Genomic DNA, 15,006 nt, shown 5'->3' with positions numbered 1-15,006 from the left:
ACCAGTTTAAGGAATGCTGAATTTGGTTTTTATTTTATGAATTACAGGAAGATTTATGTTCTGGCAGCATAAAAGAGAGTTAGCATAAATATTTCCCGCACTGTAGATAATGTCCTTTTTATTTAAAAAAAAATCTGCAGTTTGGCTCATGATAATGGAAATCTTTTTTTTCCAGTAACTTGCAGATATGCCTTGTGTTGGCTTCCTTCCGTCCTGCACTTGTTCTGCCACGCAGTGCTGCGCGCCCGGCGGTATTTGCAGCGCACGCCATCTGTCGCAGGTTCTGCCACAGGTTCCAGATGTAATGGAATACAAATGGCCAGTGTTAAGACTCCCGTTCTGTCCCTGGCTCTCTGGGACCCCCTTACCCTTGGGTAACCCCCGTTCAGGGATCCAATTCTCCTCATATATTTCTCTTTTTAAATAATTCAGGTCCAATGTGGATTGGCTGCCTCTCACTCGCCTGTCTGCTCTGTTCCTCAGCTGGGTGATTAATCTATGATGGATCCCTGATAGAGGCATTTCCCGTCAAGGCAGCCTCCACCCATTTCGGTCTCGCCCTGCCTCGTTCTCCGAAGCCCCCTCCTTCGGCCCCCCCACAAGAATGTCTTTGCAGAAGATGTCGCTGACGTCTCACCCGATGTCACTCACGGTAGATGAGATAAAGAGGCCACATCAGATCCCGCCAGGTGACACCGGGGAGAGACTTGCCGTTTCACAGCCTACATTTTAAGCTTTAAGGCTCCGAAGGCCTGTTGTGCGCGATGTGATTGCGCAGGTTGACACTGAAAAGGTGGGGGCCATGAACGAATATAGAGAATGCAGATGAATGAAAAGGATAGGAGGAAGACAAAGAGGATGCCCTGTAGCAGCATGCAGGCACAAAGGAAGACTGCATGCATATTCCTCGCTGCATAAAGCAGTGTACACAGCAAATAAAAGGCGTTATAGATGAGACCAAGCCTTCTTTTCTCTCATACAGGCATCGGAAAATCCCTTTCCCTCACTCCCCAGTCATTACTGTCCTATGAAAAAGAATGGACTGAGATCCATTATGCATTATGCTTATTGGAACAGCCGGCATTGTGTCACACGTCTGCTACCCCATAGTTACTGTCAGGGCGGCTTGGTGGGTGATTGGGCAAAGATGTAGGCTCACGCTTGCATGCTCGAGGGCTCTAATTCATAATCCCCGCTTTGTGTTTGTACTCTATCACCAGAGATGTATATAGGGGCGGGGCCTTAGGGGCACTGGCTCCAGCTGAAATCTGATAGGCTTCCTCCCCTATCACTCACTGGTTCAAAACATTTCATTGGCTAATGATGAGGTTGGCCCCTCTTATGCCCCCTCAATTTAGGAAATCCTAGAATCACCCCTGTTTCTGACAGCACAAAGACCTCCATTTCTAATGATAATGAATGATGCTAAATCGCCCTTAGTGTGTGAGTGCGTCCTCTTACATCAGATGCTTCCTGGGTTTGGCTCTGCAACCCTGCAACCACAACTGCGTTAAGTAATTATCGAAGATGGATGTAAGTCACTGTCGTGGAGAGAGAAAGCTCAGTCTCAGAAGGGCGATACATTTTTAAAACCAGATTTCCGGGGAACATTTGGGTTTCATCCCAAGAGGGCTTTAATATTTTTTAATGCACAATACTCTTCATTAAATCACAGCTCGCAGAAGTGTCCAAAACATACTCAGCCAACCCAGGATATGTCAGACACATCAATGACCAAAGTGTAATGGACTTCCCTCTAGGCTGCGGTGAACATTATGTTCTCGGGGTGGCACTGGGCCCGACCTTCCTTATAATTACCGCCTTGCCTGCAATCCATGCTTTCTTTCAAGTTGTGCTTGACACCCCCCCCCCCCCACATACACGAGAGCCGCTGTGCCGTTGATGCTTCCTAAAAGGAAAAACAAAATAAGCACGTTTATCCGCATTTGTGAGCCCACGATGGAGGGCCACAGAAACACGCTCGCACGTAGTTCCCCCCCCCCACCCAGCACACACTGATGTGCATCTGAGAGGATGCTGTCACAGACGGAGCCCACATTAAAAATCCCGAGCTGGGGGGGGGGGGGGGAGGAAGCATCTGCATGTTTTTTTCCCTCTTTCTCTGAGTAAACAACTCAGAACTACATAATATCTTATGTGATAAATTACATTTTTTTTTACGAAAGCAGATGTTAGTCTTGTTTAGCATTTTCATAACAACGCAGCTGAAAAAAAATGCACATTTAACGAAGCACATTGCAACACCCCCTACTTACAACTCCCTTCACACAAAACTCTAGATTTAATTTACCTACAGCGTGTTCCAAGATCAATGGGACCAATTTAGGCCGAAAATGTACTTCGTTGGTTTGAACATCAGACATGGCGTCCTTGTACGTGTCACATGACTTGAGTATGGGGGTCACTACAGAGCTGCAAAATAAACAAACGTAATCAGATTGTATTTCACTACTTCTACACACATACTAGATTTTCTTTTTAATCAATGTCCCCCCTGTTGTGTAAGGGCGTACACAGGGGCGGGGCCAGAGGGGCACTGGCTGCAGCTGAAAGCTGATTGGCTCTCTGAGTGCCCCCTCCCCTGTCAATCACCGATTCAATACATACCATTGGCTAATTATTATGTTGGCCTCTACGTGTGAATTATGGCCCCTCTTATGCCCCCCACCTTAAAAATATCCGAGATTCGCCCTTGCACTTATGAAAAGTCATTAACCAATTTGTATGTGATTTTCCACGTCGTTCCCCGGCTTTGTTCCTTTCTCCTTTTCTCCTAGTCGGGCGTGTTGACCTCATCATGGCCACCCTGGTCTGCTCTCTCTTACTCTCCTGCTTAATTAAGCTGCAGACACACTCCGCTTCCTGCGCTCCGTGACCCTCCACGACTCCACGGCGGGGGGCCGGTGGTGGGGAGGAGGCGGCGAGTGTCCCCCCCTGCATGTTAACAAGTCCTACACCCACCCGCCAATTAGGCCCTCATTATGGCCGGTGTTGCCGCAGTGTCGAGTTCTAAAGACAATATGGCTGCCGTGGGCAACCGTTGCTGTGCATTACCCCGTGAACAAACAAAAGCTGTTTAGTTTTCTTTTGCACCTGTGCCAACTTCCTGGCCTCGGTCACGGTCCGGCCTGGGCGATGCTTCAATGTTCCAGCAAAACACCCGCTAGTCAATTCAAGTCAAACTTCATTGTCATTTCAAAATATGCAGGTGTACAATGAAACAGAATAGCGTTTGTCTGAGACTTTAAAATTGGCTTTTGGTTGACGTAAGACAACATGAGACACACAAGACAATAGATAACCAAATATGCTGTACAATGTTGCAATTTTTAACTAGGTCTATGTAGTGGGTTTGACTGCAAACAACTTACAGTGGAAGAACGGTAGGTAAAAAAAACTTTCCATTTGTTCTGTGCAACTGGTGAATCAGGTGTAAGGGTTTGTTTTTTTAACTATAGAAATAATAACCGTGTTTGTGTGTTTCCCTGTTGCATGTCTGCACATCTGTTACACTCAGTTCTACTGCACTTCTCACTCAATAGTGCGCACGCTCACTCACACACATACACACACACGCACACATGCGCACACACACAGACACACACAGGTTTTAAATTATATCTTTGTGGGGACTCTACATTCATTTCTATGGGGAAAACTCTAATGCCAACATGACGACATTAATCCCTACCCAGCCCACACCTTAACCGTAAGTAACCAAACTAAGGCATGAGACTTTTGGCATTGGTATTTTTTTCATTACATTCACAGATCTTTGTAGGGACTTGAAAAATGGTCCCCACAACATCAAATAACAGGTTTTTATTATATTGTGGGGAATATTTTGTCCATACAATGTAATATAAACATAATCCACACACACACACCAGGGGCAGGATCTGAACCTCCCAACCCCAGAGGTGTGAGATGACATCGCTAAGACCTCCCCCACACCCTGAGCCACCCAGAAGTTACAAATGATTCAATTAATTGCTGCCAAAATATGATTCTGCTGCTCCGTTTGTTCCGCAATTGTAAGGCATGTACCTTGTAGAAGGGGACTTAACCTGAACACATCCATATGTCAAAATCAATAAAGCGTAAAAGTGGAAAGCTAAGTCACTTTGTCCCCTCCCACCCTAACCAGTGGTTCAGCCTACATGAATAATATCCCAGAAGCCTGAAATTCCATATGATACATACAGAGGTCATGGGAATGGAAATGTGTCAAATAACAGGTGGGGGGGGGGGCAATGTGTAGGGGTTAAGGTCGTCATGTTGGGATTACAGTTTTCCCCATAGAAATGAAGGGAGAGTCCCCACAAGGATATAATTACAAACCTCTGTGTGTGTGTGTGCGTGTGTGTGCGTGTGTTTGTATGCATGTTTCTCATGTGTGGGTTTCTTCCCTGATACCTCTTCCAAAAACAAGTGAATGGGTGAAAATGTATGAACATATATGCATGTGCCCTCCGATGAGACTGGCAATCCATCCGGAATTTTCCCTTGCCACATTCCCTATGTTGCCTGGGACCTGCTCCAGACCCTCCTCTCTGCGGCCCTGCGGATATGAAACTGGAAGATGGATGGATTTGGCCTTTCTGTTTCGGTAATGGTGGCCATGACAGCAGATTTTTGTTTCTATGAATTTCTAATTAGTGTCATTGTCTGGTAATTGGGGGATTACTGAAGTTCTGGATCTGGAATGAGGCTTAAGGCGCCAATACACTGGAATCGTTATCTTCCTCAATCTGTCACGCCTTGGAAAAATGAGCAGCATCGCATAAAACCAGCAGAGAAAGTGAAGCTAGCAAAAAAAAAAAATACTGAAAAATGTCCTTGGGGTGAAAGAAATCCAAATGGGAAGAGGCTGGGTTTGCGCTGACCCAGTCTATCAAGAAAAAAACACAGGACTTTCATTCAACTGCTTACACTGACCTGAGAAACCTGCAGGTCTCAGAACAATCTCCATTCGGTGACCTGTTGGGCTCAAGACCTCCCACATCCTCCTCGCCGGTCTGTTCTTTCGGGCTGTCCTGGGCTGCACACGTACAGCGTGGGTGTTGTCCCCCACATTCCCAGGATTAGTATGCCGCCAAAGACCCGAGGAGCCCAGTCCGGCCATCACGTGCCAGAACTGCAGAGAAGCTGCGGCGAGTGGGGGTCGCCCCGGAGCCTTAGGGGACGTCCAAAATCCCACCAGAAAAAGGCGAATCCCTTTAAAGCTGAACCACGGTACCACATGAAACCAAAGAACTTTAGCACTAAAAATGCAGCATAAGGGCACCAGCAGATGGGAGGAAAACTTTCCGGATGGATTCCAACTTTACATGTTCAATTTAGCTTTTGGGTTTCATATGTGCATTTCGACTAACGTCGTTTATTGAAACGCCATCAGTGCGACTCAGTAGGCAGACTGAAGTATATCTTGGACCTGAGATCTGCCCTGGGGGGGGGGCGGTAATCTTGTTATCTCACGCACCCGGTTAAAGACTCCCAGACTATGGAACTCCCACCGGCGTTGAGGTCGGTAGACTCAGTCGAATTGTCTAAATGTGAGCAAAAGCTGGGTCTGCCTGCCTGCTCTTATCACTTGTCACTACAGCCACTTTAATACAACACTGCAAATTGCACCTTAACTGTATTGCACCTTGTATTGCATTTGCTGTACCATATATGCATTACAATACCACAATGTTTACATATACTACCAATGACATTTTTCTTGGGCAATATCAATATTATGCATCTTCAGTGCAACAGCTCAACTCTTTATTGTATTTATTGTACTGTATGTCCCATACATGGTTTATTAGGTTTATTTTGTCATGTCTTGTGTCTAATAGTGTTCCCGGAGACTCACAGAGTTTCTCCTCAAGAACAACTACATCGATCCCTCAGTGCAGAAGGGCGGCATTCCTGGAGTTCCTGGTTGCTTAGAGCACACTGGTTTAGTTACACAGCTCATCAGAGAAGCCCATGAGAATAGAGGCGACTTATGTGTGCTGTGGCTGGATTTGGCCAATGCGTATGGATCCATTCCACACAGATTGGTTGAGCTCGCACTACACCGCCACCATGTCCCCAGTGCGATCAAGGACCTGATCCTGGACTTCAGGCTGAGGGTGACTTCTGGGGAAGTAACATCAGACTGGCATCAGCTGGAAAAAGGGATAATAACTGGTTGTACCATCTCAGTCATCCTCTTTGCCCTGGCGATGAACATGGTGGCCAAGTCAGCTGAGGTGGAATGTAGAGGCCCTCTACCCAGGTCTGGTGTGCAGCAGCCCCCCATAAGAGCAATCATGGATGACCTCACTGTTACAACAACATCAGTCCCAGGAGGGAGGTGGATATTGCAAGGCCTGGCAAAACCTGTCACCTGGGCTAAGATGAGCTTCAAGCCTACCATGGTGACCTACCATTCAAGATCCATGGTGCTCAAAAGGGGGAAAGTGGTTGACAAATTCCATTTCTCCATGGCAGGAATTACTATCCCCTCCATCAATGAGCAGCCAGTGAAGAGTTTGGGGAAGCTGTTTGATGCTTCTCTGAAAGACACCACCAACATTCAGGAGTCCAACAAAGAGCTGGAAAGTTGGCTCACCAAGGTCGACAAGTCCGGCCTGCCAGGTAGATTCAAGGCCTGGATCTACCAGCACTCCATCCTACCGCGTGTTCTGTGGCCTCTGCTGGTTTACTCAGTCCCAGTGTCAACAGTGGAGTCCCTGGAGAGGAAAATCACTAGCTTTCTCTGTAAATGGTTGGGCCTCCCCCACAGCTTCAGTAGAGCAGGCCTCTATGGGACCAGCAACATCTTACAACTCCCATTCAGTGGTCTCACCGATGAATTCATGGAGGCACGCACAAGAGAAGCCCTTCAGTACTGGGACTCCTGGGACCAGAAAGTGTCAGAAGAAGAACAGGAAGGAAGTGGAGAGCGGAGAGAGCAGTGGAGGTGGCGGAGTCACGCCTCAGGCAGAAGGAGCTGCTCGGGACGTTGGCCACCGATAGGGCTGGCTTGGGCTTTTTCCCAAAGACCCAAGCAGGCAAGGCCCGAGGGAAGCAGAGACACCAGCTAATCCAGGAAGAGGTCCGAGCAGGCAGGGAGGAAGAGCGAGTGAGCAGAAGAGTGGGGCTTAGGCAGCAGGGGGCATGGACAAAGTGGGAGAGTATCCTACAGCGCAGAGTCACCTGGACAGACATCATGCAGACAGACTTCCATCGGGTCCGTTTCCTCGTCCAGGCTGAATATGATGCCCCACCAAGCCCAGCCAACTTCTGTGTGGGGCAAGAGTGAGTCACCAGCATGCCAGCTATGCTCTGGAAGGGGATCCTTACAGCACCTGCTGAGTAGCTGTCCAAAGGCCCTTGCAGAAGGTTGCTACCGCTGGCGTCATGACCAAGTGCTGAAGGCGGTGGCAGAAAGCATATCCAATGCCATCATCCCTGGCAAACACCATCTTGCCCCGAAGACAAGAATCGCCTTTGTCAAAGCTGGAGAGGAACCCTGTCGACAGCGAAGAACAAGGTCAGGTCTCCTACGCACAGCCTCTGACTGGCAGCTGCAAGCCAACCTGGGGAAGCAGCTGGAGTTCCCTCAGCATATTGCTATGACATCACTCCGACCAGATATAATCCCCAAGGCAACAACTCATTACGAGCCAATAGAGGTGGGCTGTAGAGGTTTTGCAGGACACTCACTCTGCAAAGTCCTCAACCAACTGGGCCTAACAGGAGTGGCCAAGAAGAGGGCCATCCGATCCATATGCGAAGCCGCAGAGAAGACCACAAGGTGGCTGTGGATAAGGAGGGCTGATCCATGGGCAGTTGCTGCAGGGACACAAGATGGGGTCTGATCAACCTCAGCTGGGTTGTCTGGGCGAGGGTGTCTGATGTTGAAAGGCTACGTCACTGGTGATGTGTCCCAGTGCATCCAGAAGATGTATCTTGCACATTCATAGGTCAATTTTTCTATATTGTACTCTGGTAATATTTCAGCTTCTTCTATTTTTAATGACTTGCTATGTCTGAATGCACCGTTTGAACTGCTGCAAAATTTCATCGTACTCTGTACAATGACAATAAAGGAATCTCTCTATCTAAAGACCTATCTGCTTAGGAAGGCCTTTGGGCAGCTTTGTCTTATGTATTTTATTATATTCTCTGTTTTCTTTGAGATGCTTGTTTGTGAAAGGCACTATATAAATACATCTTACTTACTAAATCTAAACATCATTTTACCTGTTTCCTTTCCAGTTTCCCAGCCTTTCATCTCTCCACCACCACTGACTGGAGCCCCCAAACGGAACAGATCTTCATATTGAGCTCTTGGTGATCAGCAAAACAGAGAGTCTCCCTTTGGCATGAGTGAATTCCACTTACTACACAGTCAGCTGAGGTGTAGTGGATTTTGAAGAGGAGTAGGTTAGGGAGATGGACAGGGTCCTCTATAGTGACTTATATTCATGGGTTGACATCATCTTCAGAGGTAGTACTCTAATGAGTGCTTGTATGTGGTAGTCACATAAATTTTAAATTACCATTGCCCTCTCCTAGAGCTGATGTTTAAAATTGGCTTCTTCCATTTCAATTGACTTGAGGTCAAATGTCTCAACTGATGGCTGGCACACGTGGATGTGCATTAATGCAGAAAGGCTCTTACATGATAGCTTCCCGTACTGCTTTTCTGATAACACTGACCCATGAAATTCCCCTTGCATAAGCAACATGAGTGATGTGTGAAAACTGGTGTTAGACTAGCAGGCTTGATTGCTGGTATTTACATTGTTTACCAATATTAACAGTAATCAGCAGATCAACTTCCTATCAGCATGAGGAGGTACCTTCTATTGCCCAATAAACTCACTCGTGGGAGTTTTACTTACAAACTGTTCTGAGGGCAGAAGGAAAAAAAATTATTGGTTCAGAGAGAAAACCGATCATATGTACAGTAGGTGAGTCCAAACAACGAGAGGAGGCGGGACCAAGATATCTGACTGGTTGGTCCCGGCTCCTCTAGTTGCTTGAACCCACCTCCTCTACAATCTGATTGGTTATCTCTATGAACCAATCATTTTTTTGTTCTGTCCTCAGAACATTTTTGTGTAAGCAAAACTCCCATGAGCTATAAACTCTCCCATCCATAAGGTTCTCCTTGCACTGTCCATTTCTGAGCCGCTGACGCTGAAATTAGATCACCGTCTGTTGCTAATGTCTACCACGCTAGCATAGAAGCTGTGCAGATTTATAGCAGCCCCCGGTCGAAGACATTTGCTCAATAATGATTAAAAGCTGATTTTAAAACTCCAAGCAGGCCACCTGCAGACAAACTGACCTCCTTACTCATCCTGAAGCTTCTTCCATCACTCAGTGTTTCTAAAAGAGCCTTTCTGTAAATAGAAGCTGAGCACTTTAGTAATGCTTCGATCCAGTGTGTCAGAGCTCAGGCGGGGCTGATCAGCTGACATACAGTTGTGTGTGCAGTGTGGAGAATGTGAATCAGCACGCCAACCAGGAAACAAAATATTGGGACAACTCAGTTACAGACACCAGCATTCACAGTATGGGATGGGGACTCACAGTATGGGATGGGGACTCACAGTATGGAAGGGGGGCTCACAGTACAGGAAGCGGAACAATTTATATGTGCTCCCTGCAGGCATGGACTAGCTATTGGGAAGTTTGGAAATTTTCCTGGTGTGCCGGTCTTGTGACTTCCTTTCCCAACCCTGACATTGTAGAGCCTATATACCAGGGCTGTCCAACCCTTCAGTCAATACTGGCGTGTTAATTAATGGATAATGCTTTATTTCATTGGAGTCCACCCCTGGCTCCCTGGGATTTTAACCTGGGATTTCACATTGTTAGCACAAAACTCTGTTTGCTGACATTCAGAGCATCCCTGTCTGGTCCTAGCCTGGTTATTTATTCATCATCTAATCCAGTCAGGTCAGGTCAGGTCATGTTGGGGAGCATGCGGCGATGCAGCACGTTGCTGCACCCACCACATGGCAAAACTCCTCAGGATCCCGGACAGCGACCCCCCAGGCTGACACATGGTCCAGTCCCACCCTCCAGAAATGACCACCCATCTGCCACAGCCAGGTGTTACGTGGGCGTCCCCTCGGCCTGGTCAAGCCATTTGGGTCCTCAGCAATGAGGATCCACATGGCCGTAGTGCCGGAAGTGACGCTCCCTCACAATGCAGGTAATGTGCCTCATTCAGGACTCCTCTAGCAGCTGCTCCTTCGACACACAGTCAAACCAGCAGTACCCAAGTATTTTATGAAGAGACACAGTACCGAAACCAAAGGGGTCCAGTCTTTGTCTCAGCTCACTGGATAGCTTCCATGTCTCACAGCCATACAGCAAGAGAGGGAGCACCAGAACTATAAAGACTTGGACCTTCATCCTCTTGCAAAGATATTGCCACATCCCCCTTTCCAGGGGTGTCTAATCCACTGCCATGATAAATAATCCAATGATATTAACTGCAGAACAAAAGCAAGATTAGATAAGGATGTTGAATGAATGATGTCTTTATAGGAAACAGTTACTTGATACGAGATTTCCCACCGACATGGGTTGATGTCCTTTGATCCATTGAAGGAAATGATCTACTTTGCTGATTTACTCTACCCAGCTACAGCTACTTTGTCAGCCGAAGAAGCTTTCGGATTTTTCTGACACCCACGCTGGAGCGATGCGCAGTCCCCACGTACTCTTCAGAAGCACAGCGTCTACAGCGAAGTCACAAGACGACTGCGTATCTGCACCATTTCAGAGAGCTTCAAGTCACCCTCTCCTTTGTTTATGCTTCCCTGGATATGTGGGGGGCTTCGATCACTTCAGCTTCATGGATTCTTCCGTGCTGCCTGTTTTCTGCATTTCTCTTTAAATCTGGGTGATATTTTCAAGTATTTCATTGTGATGGCAAGACATGGGTGGGCATCCGTTTTGGCGTACATGGAAAGTTGTTCAGACATATTGGTGAAAATTGGTTCTTTTTTGGTTCAGATGTTTTTTTTTAGTAGTTGTGGAAAGAAATTGCTGAAATGTCTCGCCTTTCACATTCTGCTGATGCAACAGCACGCAGTAAGATTAACATCTGCTTGAAAAAGTGATGCTGAAGCGACTAAATCGCCTCATCAAAAGCATACAATTATGGTGGCTAGCTAACAGCTAAGTCAAGTTATATGGCACCTAGCTAACTAATTTATATGGTAAAATCTAAGCTAAAAAGACACACATCTGAAATAGAGTACCACCTGTTCCCCAGGTAATTATTCTTGTCCAGCAGAAAAGGGGCACTAAGACCTTTGCAAATGGCAGTCAATTTACCTCCTACCGGTTGATTAAAGCATAATATCAAAAGCTCTGCTGTGTAGGTTTGGGGCATTTGTACCCAGATCAGACAAGTTTTCCAGGTGTGAGGTCACTGTCCAGTACAGGTGGACGCCTAGTTCTTACATGGCTTTGTTGTTCGGGAATGACAACCTGCCAACACCTGGCCATAATCACCACGATCACCTGTTTCAGCCAGAAAAAAAATTATTAGCAAAACATTTTCTAAAAAGCTGTTTTTTGTTTTATTAAAATAACTTTCAGGGGATTTCTGCACATTAAAATTTGATTTTATTTATAATCCTTTAGATTCTGGTTTGCAACAGAGTCCACGTGTCCAACAGTGTCGACGTTAGACAATCTGCTGCGTTCAGAGGGCAACATGAAGTCACGTCAGGTCAGCAAACCAGAAGATGAACTGGTGGAAACTTCTGCTCTTTACTTAGTACGCAGCTCAGAACTGACGTCACGTTCCTCAGCGGAGGCTGCACTTAATGCAATTTGTTTATACTGCTTAGTAAATAAAATATGACTGGAGGAAATGCGTTGCAAAACACGAGCACTCAGACGTCCCTGCTAACTTCCTGTGCCGGGCTGAATCTCACCTAAAAGCTCTGTGCTGTGGAGGTGCTGTCCCCCTAAAAGCTCTGTGCTGTGGAGGTGCTGTCCCCCTAAAAGCTCTGTGCTGTGGAGGTGCTGTCCCCCTAAAAGCTCTGTGCTGTGGAGGTCCTGTCCCCCTAAAAGCTCTGTGCTGTGGAGGTGCTGTCCCCCTAAAAGCTCTGTGCTGTGGAGGTCCTGTCCCTTGAGGTATTTGTATTATTTACTTGATCAGATTTTTTTTATATAAATGCCTTCAATGCACTATTACAGATGTTTTACAACTAAGTGATTTACTAATGGCCCAACATTTAAAATTAAGAATGCAACTTACAGATGAACCCTTCTTTCAAAGCCACACACACAAGGACACACACTCAGACACACACACACACAGACACACACACACATACACAGACACACAGACACACAGACCTGTACTCATATCTTTGTGGGGACTGTCCATTCATTTCTATGGGCAAACCTCTAATCCTAATAATAACGACCTTAACCCCGACCCAGCCCCAACCAAGTAACCAAACTAAGTGCTCTGTGGGCCATTTTTCCTAACTTTCCCCTCCTTTCTGGTGCTCCTGATAATAGTATTATGGTATGTACAGGTACTCCTGGGCTTAAGGTGGGGTTATGTTCCAATGAACCCATCTCAAATGGAAAATATCATAATTAGAATATGAACATGATATTATAAATAAAAATGTAAATAAATAACAGTGAATAAGTAAATAATTACTGTAACTAAACACCAGTAATTGAAAAGTAAATGACTAAATACAATTATTTGGTTAAACACAGAAGAAAAAAAAACTGCCGCACAATATGTTGTTAAACACTGTATGAGATGTTTATGCTCGCAAATCACTGCAGAGACTGGAAGCGTGGCTGGGTGCATCGTACGATATATCGCTAGCCGGGGAACAGATCGAAAGTGTGACTACTGAATGTGCATCCCTATTGCACCATCGCAAAGTCGAAAAATCGTACGTCAAACCATCGTGAAGCGAGGAGCATTTGTATAGCAAGATTCTGGAAGAGAGTTTCCCATTCATCTGAGCCCCCGACTGTGGAGTGACCGGTTCTATGGGGAAGGGGGTCAGGACTGGGAACGGCTGCGGGCATTTCACACATGTACAGGTGACAGGATGCAGAAACCACACTGCTTCCGCGGTCCTCCAGCTGTCAGGCCCTCTGACAAAGTTAAAGTCACGTAGGAAGCCCCAAGAGTGCATCTGCCCGTCACCAGCTGGCGAGGAAAGTACAACAAACGCAGCGGGCGCGGTTATTCAATACGGCCCTCGTCCCCGCGCCAAAGATCCTGCCAACATGCCAAGACTCATGTCCCTGTCAGCAAGCTAAGAGGAAAAGTCACCTTCCCCTGCTGTCTGCCGAGTCTGAGCATCTCTGTGAGGGAGGGGGGCATATAAAACAAAAGAGAAAAAGTAAGTGAACCCTTAGCCAATCCAGTCAACACTGACTGAGAATGGTTTTCAAAGTTCTGCAGAACTGTGTTTATTCACTGTCGTCCTTTTTTCATAAACAGCAGAGGATACAGTCGCAGGCCGCAGTTAGTGGGCCGACTGCTCTCAGTGGTGATTCAATTGTAGGTCAATTGAGCGCAGAATAAAATATTTGAATGGAAAAGAGCGGTCACAAGTATTAGCGGCTACTGCTGGAAACTTTAAGAGAGCTAAACAATGTCTTCCCTTGAACTGCTTTTCAGCCTCTTCCCTTCCAGTGTTTTTGAACAAAAACATTATGCATGACTACATTGCTGTAATGAGAAAGGCATTTCTCAAAAACAACTTTGAAGCATTTGTTCTAAAAATCTGGCACGCAAGCATTGGTTGAAAGGCTATAAAAATGTTATTTATGGGCTTATTGCATGCTTATAAGCAAAGTGAGTCACAAAGCTCACATCTCCACAAAGGTAGAGGTTTACCAAAGCAATTCAGGTTACATAGGTTTCTCCAGGATCAAGCAGGTAACTGCATTACCTGGGATGTGAACAAACAATTGTTTAATTATAGCACTGGTTCCTTAATCAGTCAGCTATTTGGGATACGATCCCACATGTTTCTAATTATAAGACCAGTTCCTTAACGATTTGTCCACCTACCACCCAAGGGAATGTCTCCAACAAGTCTTCTGCTGTGCAGTGCTGTGGGGGGGGGGGGGGGGGCAAGGGACTCCCCATTGCTGGAATGAAAACCTCTGGTTAAGTACTGTTTTAAGGGGGGGGGGTGGCCATGGGACTCCCCATGGCTGGAATGAAAACCGCTGGTTAAGGACTGTTTTAAGAGGACCTTTGAACAGCAGTTGAGCTCAAAAGGTCAAATTGGATTCTTCTGCTTCTCAGCTGGAGAAGAAAGACACAGTGCTGGCATTTTTTTTTTCCATAACATGCCAGGGAAAGTCCTACTCCCCTTTTATCGGGATTCCAATTAAGGGAATCCAAGAGCCCAGGCTGCTAAAAGTGGTGGTGGGGGTGTTAATATTTGTGCTGTTGGTTTCGGGTTACTTTGACTGCATCCTGACACCAGAGTGACAAGAGGTCATTATAAACCTTGTGTAGCAGAGCCTCAAACTCCACTGCAGCCTCCAAACATAATTCTCTTACGGATGGCCTGCAAATTCTCCCAGACCATTTCAAAGGATCCTGCACCAATACCTGATGAGGCAATATCACGTAGTATCAAAAAAAAGCATATAATATGCAGTAGCATTTTAGATGTCCTTCCAACGGTCCGGCAGTGAAGGCGAGTGCGTAGAAGGCAACACAATTTAAGTTGTAGTTATCCACCAGATATTTCGTGCAGTTATGCCTAGAATGCAGATTCTCATGCGCTTTGAATATGCGGGTGCTGTGTTCCTTAAGGCACACTTGCGGACATGTAATTAATGGCAGAACAAGCACAAAAAAACATGGAATTAAATAATAATGGAGTGATGTAAGACTGGGCTAACAAAGCCGAAGCAGCTACATGGGTTTCTTTACACCTATCTTTAGGCAACAGACCTCGAGAT

At 46.2% G+C, this 15,006-nt stretch overlaps 1 pseudogene; it reads left to right on the top strand.

Annotated features, from left to right (window-relative positions):
- The first annotated feature begins 1,527 nt into the window (after window positions 1–1,527).
- LOC111860673 (uncharacterized) lies at window positions 1,528–7,880 on the top strand (annotated as a pseudogene).
- The last annotated feature ends 7,126 nt before the right edge of the window (window positions 7,881–15,006 follow it).

The sequence above is a fragment of the Paramormyrops kingsleyae genome, chromosome 23 (genome assembly GCF_048594095.1).
Source record: "Paramormyrops kingsleyae isolate MSU_618 chromosome 23, PKINGS_0.4, whole genome shotgun sequence".
Lineage (NCBI taxonomy): Eukaryota > Metazoa > Chordata > Actinopteri > Osteoglossiformes > Mormyridae > Paramormyrops > Paramormyrops kingsleyae.
This window is presented reverse-complemented; position numbering and strand designations above follow the sequence as displayed.